The sequence below is a fragment of the Manacus candei genome, unplaced genomic scaffold, assembly GCF_025592945.1.
Source record: "Manacus candei isolate 608988 ecotype Guabito, Panama unplaced genomic scaffold, ASM2559294v1 h1tg000010l, whole genome shotgun sequence".
Lineage (NCBI taxonomy): Eukaryota > Metazoa > Chordata > Aves > Passeriformes > Pipridae > Manacus > Manacus candei.
The window spans coordinates 4,063,995-4,073,599 of NW_026138058.1; positions in this window are offsets into that span (position 1 = coordinate 4,063,995).

Here is a 9,605-nt window from a genome sequence, read left to right on the forward strand (position 1 = left end):
ACATCAAACATTTTGAGAAAGAAATAGTCTTTTGGTTACAGACAAAGTATTACACACTTTGCAAATTACTTTATTTTTTGTTCAGACCTTATTGTTGCCTATTTGAAATGGAAACTTTTATTTGTGGTTGTCTTGACAGATCTAATTGGTACTCGAATCCATCACCTGCAACCAATAATCAGAAGTGAGTAGTGAGCAGAAGAGAGCCCTCCATTATTTGCTGGGTTGCTGCTCTCAATTGTTGAACTTCAACCTCTACAAGGAGTAGAATCAGGGTAACAATACAGGAAACAATGGACAACCTCTAATTAGACATACATTCTACTAATTTGAAACTCTTCCTAGTATCTGTGATTCAAATTCCTGCCTTTGCAGGAATCCCCACTGATGGGAGTTGTGTTTGGCTTAGAAACCCCACAGTGTACGTGCACAAAATTTGCACACTAGCAATTCTCCTGTTTCTGCAGTATACAAAGAATATCAGCAGGAGTTTTTCACGTTCTCCTCTTGACTCTGCGCTAAGTCTATTATTATCTCTCTCCTCTACCAACTAGATTTGAAGCAGAGACTTTGTGTGGCAAAAATACTTTTCACTACTGTCCACATTGCAGTTGTATGCAGAGGTGTGCACTGCTGTTATCTGTCTCTTTCTTGAGGATGTTCCCAGAGGGGACTAGAGTCAATGGCAACTGCTAAATTGAGCCCTGTGGTCTTTAAGTGCTTTACCACCAAGTGGATTGGTCTCCTAACCCTGTCAAGAAATGTGAAACAGTACAGCAGTGCTTGACACAGTGAACAGACCTTTTGGAACCAATATCAATAAGAAACTACTCCCTGAACAAGGCATCTGGCACGAAGCAGGTCTAAGAACATGTGTATTTCTTTTTCCTTGTCATGTAATATAGTGATAAACTGATCCTCTTCATTTCCTCTGTCCCACTGTGTCAGCCCTTTTAGACCATTGATTCAACACTCTCATCAGCATTTCTGTCATTACAGAGATGTTATGTGTCTCTGAAAATGTTTTAACAAGCAGTGTTCCATCAGCTTCCCAAGAATAGCTGATGATTTAACAGGTTACTTCCTCTCAGCTGGGAGAAACTCTGTCTTTTACCTGATCAACAGTAAAACTCATCTTTACGTGTCAAGGTTAAAAGAGAAGCACTGAGTGCCAGTGCTGTGTTCCAGCAAGGCTGGCCAAGTCTGCCGTAATGTCCCCAAGGTGACTGGCACACACAGGCTAGGATGGCAGCTCTGAACCTCGTGCAGAAAGCAGGTTGTGTTCTTCACTGCTTCTGTAGGCCAGCTTGCTCAGCTGAAATGACTTGTCAGACTGAAAACTGAGCAGTCTACTCTTTCCACATCTCCTCCTCCTGGCATTGAAGGTTGGTCTCAAAAATGGCAGCAGCCTAGTGCCACCTTGTGTTACAGGAATCTGCCTCCTCCCCTCTGAGATAGCTTACATCTACCAACCAAAGTCGGGGAAAAGCTTGCATTCATTGTCAGATATGAAAACAGTGCAAATAACGGGAATAAGAAAACCTGTTGACAGAATTACTGTCAGATTCCCTTTTGCTATCACACTGATAAATTTTCTTTGGGATTCCATGTAAATCATGGAAATATTTCTATCTGCCCTTTATTTTTTGTTGATTTTTCAGTTTTCTCTATAGTTCTTGCCACATATTTCTCTATTAAATGCATTAGCATTTTAAGGCCTTCGCTGGCATCTGTACACTTATGCATATCTGTACAGATATGTAACTGAACTATATAAGATGTCATGGCACTTGATCCTTCTTACCAATTGCCATTGCTCCATGATCATCTTGTCACTGTGAACTCACTGCAGAAGCCAGGAGGTCAGAGCTGTTTATCCTCCTTGCAAGGACAGCCTCTCTTCTGCATGGCTCTGCATATCCTTAGTAATACATAATCTTCATTAAACTTGTTAGCCACACAAAAACATGTAATAGCCAGAGTGGAAAAGAAAAACACAATAGACTTCAGCTCTTTCACCCGAATTATCATATTAAATGTTTTGATCAAGTAATATTTAATTGGTTGATGAAGCAAAAAAAAAATAAAATCTTTACTAATTTTGTAGTTATGAATTGCCTTAGACAATGCGAAGTGAGGATTGTTTAGTGCACATTATAAAATGCAAAGCCATTTTGGAAATGATGTTATTCAGCGTATCAGGAACAATCTTCCAAAGGACAGTTTAGGGTGGGCAAAATTTCTTGGCAGAAATTCTATTCATTTGGAGGAAGACAGGAGTTATTTACCCAGTGCAACCTCACCTTGAACATTATGTGCAGTTCTGATTGCCACAATCTAAGAAAGATATTAAGTTATCAGAGAGGGTCCAAAGGAGGGCAACAAAGATGGTGAAGGGCCTTGAGGGGAAGCTGTGTGAGGAAAGACTGAGGGCACTTGTTCTGTTCAGCTGCAGAAGAGAAGACTGAGGGGAGACCTCACTGCAGTTACAACTTCCTTGTGGGGGGAACAGGAGGGGCAGGCACTGATCTCTGCTCTGTGGTGACCAGAGACAGGACCTGAGGGAATGGCCTGAAGTTGTGTCAGGGGAGGTTTAGGCTGGGTATTAGAAAAGGTTCTTCCCCCAGAGGGTGGTTGGGCACTGAACAGGCTCCCCAGGGCAGTGGTGACAGCACCAAACCTGACAGAGTTCAAGAAGCACTTGGATGATACCCTCAGGTCCATGGTGTGACTCTTGGGGATGGTCCTGTGCAGGGGTAAGGGTTAGACTCAGTGATCCTTCTAAATCCCTCCCAAATCAGCATATTCTGTGATTCTGAAATACCCTTCTGATCATTATTTCAAGGAACTGAACCCATAGACCTTCAATTTTTAGAATACAGCTGATGTTTGAATAGATTACAAGCAGAGTTTGCATGTTCTTCACTTACCCTTAAACATGAACAATAAGAGAGGTATTAAACCTTTCCCAAATACCTATTACATCATATTCCAGGGGCAGATAGATGTCACTGCAATTCGGTGAGTAGAGCTGAGGTCTGGAGAGGTGAATTCACTTGTCCAAGGTCATCAACTCTACTGGTAACAGGGCTAAGAATAGACTCTGCTGAGTCTTAGCAGAGCTTTCTGGTCACTAACCCTTCCTGCAAGTTATGGATAACTCTCTTGAATATATGTATGCTGCATATAAGTGGGCAATAAAGACACAGCCTAAGCCACATGGAAAGATTAACAAAAATGTATAATTGTCCATTTTGATGCGTAGACATCTATACTTGCTTGTGTTTAATAGCATTAAAACGTGTGCATTTTTATGAATCCAAAGATGTGTTTGTTTCCTTTTTAGGGGATAGAGAGATCTTGCAAAACTATCATTTACAAAATTCCCAATCTTTTAAGTCACTTTATTTGGGTGGCAGTTCTTTAGGGGGGAATTTCCATGGTTCTGAGAGCAGCACTAATGAGCTGCAGTTCATTATAATGAACTATAACTTCTGTAGCCTTGAAATTGAAAGAGGCAGTGAGGATGAGGCAGGAGGAAGCTAATGGGGTGAGAAAACAAACATAGATTAAAGATGTGAGGTAGGACTACAGTCTGTTTGAGTCCTAGTTTAGTTACAGGAAAAATGGTCAGACTTGTTCCAAAGCAAGAGGGAAGCAGCTGAGGCTGTATCAAGGTCCAAAGTATGACAAAAGGTCAAACACAAACCGAAAATATTGAGCTGCCACCTCTCTTCACTGCTGTGGTTATACCTTTGGAAAGCCCCATTACACAAATCCCTGCTTGCTGGGCTGAATAATGCCATTAAGTTGCTGTCTGCTCTGAATGAAACTGTGAATCACTGATTGTATGTGATGAGGCTTCCTGCATACAACTCATGCTGCAGTTCCTGTGTATAAAATATTCCAGCTCAAAAAGTTGAGGTAGCTTTATTTGTGAACTGGCCATGGGTATTCCAGAGATGCCCATTTATTCCAGCTATTTGTCTGTTGGTCTGATATTGAGGGAGAGGAAAAAAAATGAGTATGCATCTTGTAGGATGTCAGGAATGTGACTGTAATAAAAATGTTCCCTGCTTGAAATATAACAGGCCTTTCAGTGTAATCTGAAGGCCTGCTGTTCATTTAAATTACCCACTGTGTGGGCTGTGTGCCATTATATTGTGCAACATGTAAGGAATAGAAAGAATTTGCTTTCCTTTCAAGAAATAAGAATGTTAACATAGAACATTTTCAGAGTAGCATAATCACATTTATTTAAGAAAATTAGTCCTTTAAAATGAAGAAAAAGACTTATACCACTTATACAAGCTGATCCTGTCTCTTTCTTTGTCACAGTTATTTTAATGTAAGTTCTTAGTCATATGAAAAATTATGGCTTTCCTTGGAGCTTTAAAGGCCTCAAAAGACCTTGACTGTAACCATGATCATGAGAGTCTTTGTTCAGACCGTCAGCTAGGTACCTGCTAAATCAAAACTTGAGTCCCCTGAACAGTTCTGTTGAAGAAAGATAGTAGGTGTTGGGTGCATGACTTCTGTTTATAGGCTCTGGGTCATTTAGAGTATGTCTCAAGAGCACAGTGAATAAATCACAGAATCACAAGAGTATTCTGAGTTGGGAGGGACCCACAAGGATCATCAAGTCTAACTCTCAAGTGAATGGCCAGCACAGGGATTAAACCCACAATCTTGGCATTATTAGCTCTGGGTTCTAACAAGATGAGCTCCAGTAACTCAAAAACTTTGACTTGTTAAAGATGTAACTTACAGAGTGGACTGTACAGAGAAAGTTGAGCCTGTGTCAAATAAGCTAGCTCCAAAATCAAAACCAGTACAACCACCTTGGCTCATCAGTTGTCTCAAAGTAATTGGTTCTGCTGAAAAGTGCAGTGTAATGCCTTCAGTGACACAACAACTGCACATCTGTGGCGTCTGCTAGTACCCAGATCCTGTGCTGCACAGGTATGTCCTGCATGCAGACATTTCCAAAGGGCCCACAGCCTACACAATTGCCAAAATATTAAAGGTTTGCATTTGCAGAAGTAAGACCTTTACTTGCTGCGCAGCAGTGCAACCACTAACACTAATGCATTCATACTGAAGGAGTCATTCAAGTATCTAAATGGTGCATCCAAGAACATTATTTTCCTGAAAAGCCCACTTAACTACTAGACAGTTATGACATGACTGCGATAATAATACTTGTGGAGTCAGATTGTCAATGTTTTTATAAGGGGACTTTGCCGACTTGGCAAAGAAAACAGAACTTGGCTGGTAACTTTCGTGTTTTTCTTTTCCTGTAATAGCACCTAGTAAAATAAACTGAAATTGTTTCTTAAGAGGTAAAGCGTCCTTAAGCCTCACCTATAGGCGAAAGCCTGTCTTTATCAAAATTAGACTTCAATATGTGTTGGTTGGCAGAGTTGAGACTTGGTACCCTTCTACATAAATTAGGCGGATTCTAAATAAATGAGCCCTTTCCATTCTGTAACACTGCTGCAGTGCTGGAACAAGGATGAAGGCAGGTATATTCTGCCCAAATCAATTGTTCTGGCATAGACAGAGAGCATACACTTGCATTAACTCCTACCACTCCAGCAAATGCTCTTCCTCTGCTAAATTTGGTGACATCTCACAGATAAACTGCAATTCATTGCAGTTTGTGCAGCGTGGACACTACACACTTAATTTTATAAAATATTCTCAATTTAATTTGAAGAAGAATTGTGTTGATGAATACAGATCGAAATCAGGCAAACAGTTTATTAAATCAAATGTGGATGGAAACACTGTGGATGGAAAAGATTTGCTTAGAGATGGTTTCTTAATCTGCTCTGGTTAAACACCAAGGATTCTCCCTAGGGAAGAAAGCTACCAGAAAAAGCAAGAAAGAGAAGAATTGTTTAGAAGATTTTGTTGAAATTCTTTACCTATCTCTTAGCAAAAGAAGTTGGTCCATGTAAGTGTGCAATTTTTTAATTCAATTAAAGCAAAATTTTACATATACATGCCTGATTGGTTTGGGGAACTTGGATAATTGTGGTATTCCAATTTCTTTTTCTGTTGGTTTTGGGTATATTTTATTACTTTGGAAAAGCTTCACTGTGACCTTCTGATCTTCAGTCACCAGAAAATAAACTGAGGTACAACAGCCAAATCACTCACTAAGTCTCTACTGGCAAAGGATTATCTGGATATTATCACAGTTGTCCCTTCCTAATGATTCCAGTAATCTTACACGAATGCTTGTTTGTTTTTTTAAATAAATATTAGCTCATCAGTGTCAGATTTGGAGACCTTGTCATAGTGCCAAGAGTCAGGAGGCACTAGAATTACTCTTCTTCCACACAGCAATATCTAGAGCTCAGTTCATGAGTATGATTCAGTGTTTGGTTTCTTGTCAGCAGGGCACAGTACTTTTGACTTCACCCTCCTGAGGCAGCAACACTGAAAAAGCATCAACTGAACAGGGTCACTACAAAGATACATTTTTTTTATCTGCCATTTTATAAAGTATCAAAACAAACCCCTCCCCCCTCCAAAAAAAAACACTTATAAGCAAAAAGAATACAAACACATAAGAAAAAAAAATTGTTGATACCTTACAGTCTTGAACCAGCCATCATCTTTTAAGTATTATATGTGGTCATATCATGGCCTCAAAATTCTAGTGGTAGGTGCTAGCCTGTGCTCACCACCCTTCCCTTCATTGCTCACTTTTGGGTAGGTCTGTGCATGCCACATCATCACCCTGGCCTCATTAGAACACTAAAGGCTGCAAAAGACATGGAAGTTTTTTGTACAACTCCAAAAACCCCTGCATCAATCAGTGCTTCAGTGAAGCCTTTACACAATCTAAAGTTCTGATGAGGTCCTTACTGACGGTGGTTCCATGACAAAGGCAATAAACTTCACCACAAATGACCTGAGGTCCTCACAGCTGTCTTCAACAGCTGAAAACAAGGATTTATGACACAGCTTCTGCAATTAAATCCACCAAACTTCCTGTACCCTCAGCACGTGAGAAGTATAATCTCTGCAGATGGAAAGCTTTCCCCCCCAGTCTGCTGGTCTGCTTTCTGGGTATGAATGTTACACTACGAATAGCTTGCATAAACCCTAATTCTATGGAAAAATTAGATACCTCTTTCACAAGAGGGAAAAGCTTAGCTCAGCCTCTGAGTGAAGTCCTGTTCCCTCCAGGAGAGCTGGCTACAAAAGGGTAGTTGACACTCCCTCCCCTTGCACTGGAGTCTTTTTATGCAGGTTTCACTGAGAGTGGTTCAACATAAGTTGTTCTAACTTCTCTGTTAAAGGAATTTCCAGAAGCATAGCGTCCAGGTATTTACTTCAAGAATCAGAAATAGAAGCTTCTCAGTAAGACTGCCAACAGCTTTTTTTTCAAATGCTCTGTTGAAGTCCATCTGTTTGTCTGGAAATCAGTACAGAAAGTTATACTGAGAGAGGCTAGTCACCAGAATCAATTTACCTCTTATCAAACCATAAAGAAAGCTGTGAGGGAGAGTTTATACCGTGTCTTAGATCACACCTTTTCAGGGGCTCACAGTGAAACTTCTCTATTCCATTTTCAGCAGTTCTTCAATGCTTGACTAGCCAGTAATGGCAACCTAATGTGTCCCCTGCTGCTGCAGCTGTAAAAAAAAAATCCATTTGAAAATACCTCATCCTGAAATAGGATAAGCCTAGAGGGAGAATTTTTTTTTTAATTGCTAAATTACATGTGGGAAGATACCCACTTTAGTTCTACATCTCCAAGGAAGGATTAAAAAGACAATGTATAAAACATTTCAATTGCACCTCTGCTGACACCAATGGGGTTAAAATTATTTACTCCAGCAACAAATTTATCCTAAAGGATATATTATATAAATAGATTTTTAAAAATATATAACACGACCCAAAGGAGTAATTAGTATTGGAGAGGCAAGTATGGATTGTTATACACTCCAAGTTTTTATCAAACTTTCAGTATCATTGCAACTAACTTTATTGTCTAATGGACTGAAAAAAAAAAAGTGGTTTCTTTTTAATATTTCCACCTTGTATACTCACTAAGGCTGTGTCATAGAAATCTATCAGATAAATATATGTTTAACCAGGAGTACGGTGAAGAAAAATACTTTGAATCAGAAAATTACAGCAGTGTATTGCTGAAAATTACATATTTTTGATAGCTGCTTGCACTGTGCTATGTGATGTAATAGTGTACTAAACAGTTATTACTATAAACATTTCTCCACTGGCACTTGAAAACATTAAAGTGTCTGTTAGTTTAGCAGAAATTCCAGTACTGCACAAAGTCATGGGAATAATGTACCCCGGCAGTATGCGGGTGAATGTTTGTGAAAGTTAGAGAAAGGGACGCGAGTGGCCAATAAAAATGATAAAATAAAAATTTACTAATTAAAATGACGAAGAGATGCTTTAAAAATGTATTCATGAGGTAGATCAAATGAGATGTAAGAAACACTTAAGGGAATACTTCCTTCCACCTTTCCCCAGGCTGGTATTTCTGGACACCGGGCCACCATACAATCAGCAGGACTTATAGCACCTTTACCATGCTGTGATTTTCCCAGTAGATAATTTTTTAACCACTTATTCCATCTTTTAATAGCTGTGTAAATTAACCAGAAACATTCTGCACTAATAACATTCTGACTAATCACAAACAAAACAAGGAAAGTGAAAACAGACAGCAGTCCCTACGCAGCAAACCACCAACACTCTGTTCTGGCCTTGAGGTACAGATTTCCACATTGCAGTACTCCCTTCAAATTTTATCTCACAAATACCTCTTCTCAAGTCAACAAAGCAACTCAGGACCCGATTCTGCAGACACTGCTTTCAGAAAATTTCTGTTTGACTGAACAGCCTGAGTATAAAGCCAAAGCACACGATATCTCGTGATAGATCTATCAGGCAACATGGGAGAGGAAGGAACTCCCACTTGACTGGTGTTTGGAATCACAGAATCTCAGAGTATGCTGAGTTGGAATGGACCTGCAAGGGTTATCCAGTGTAAGAAGGCCAGGACTGTCTGGTTTGGGTCAAATACTTTGTAACATGGGATTCAAAAATGGATAGCATAATTTTCACTGCATCTGTCAGGGGCAGGTCAGTGCTACGTGGAGCCCCCCAGAGCAGCAGGCTGCAGTTCTGCAAGGGACACAGGAGCACAGTGACTGAACTTGAAGCCCTTGCAGACTGCTGAATTCACAAAAATCCTCTGCTAGCTGATGCCTGACCTCAGAATAAGCAATGACAGTGTGACACTTGCTGATGTTATGACTCGTTTCTGACTCACCCTTCTGACCACCAGGGATGGACGGAGCATTTATCCACCCAATTTTCCTGCTTTAGGCCCTTTATAATGTTTGTGCTGGATCTCTGGGGCTTCAAATGGGACACTGGTATCTTTGCTGTCCAGCTTTTAAATATCACTGAAATGTTTTATTACCAGGCCTGTAAGAGAACAAGTTAGTGCTACAGCTTTCTCTTCTCACCACACAGTGATAGAAGATGGGGACCAAGGCCAAACATATGACTCTAATCCTCCAGTGATATTTTTAATAACATTTAAA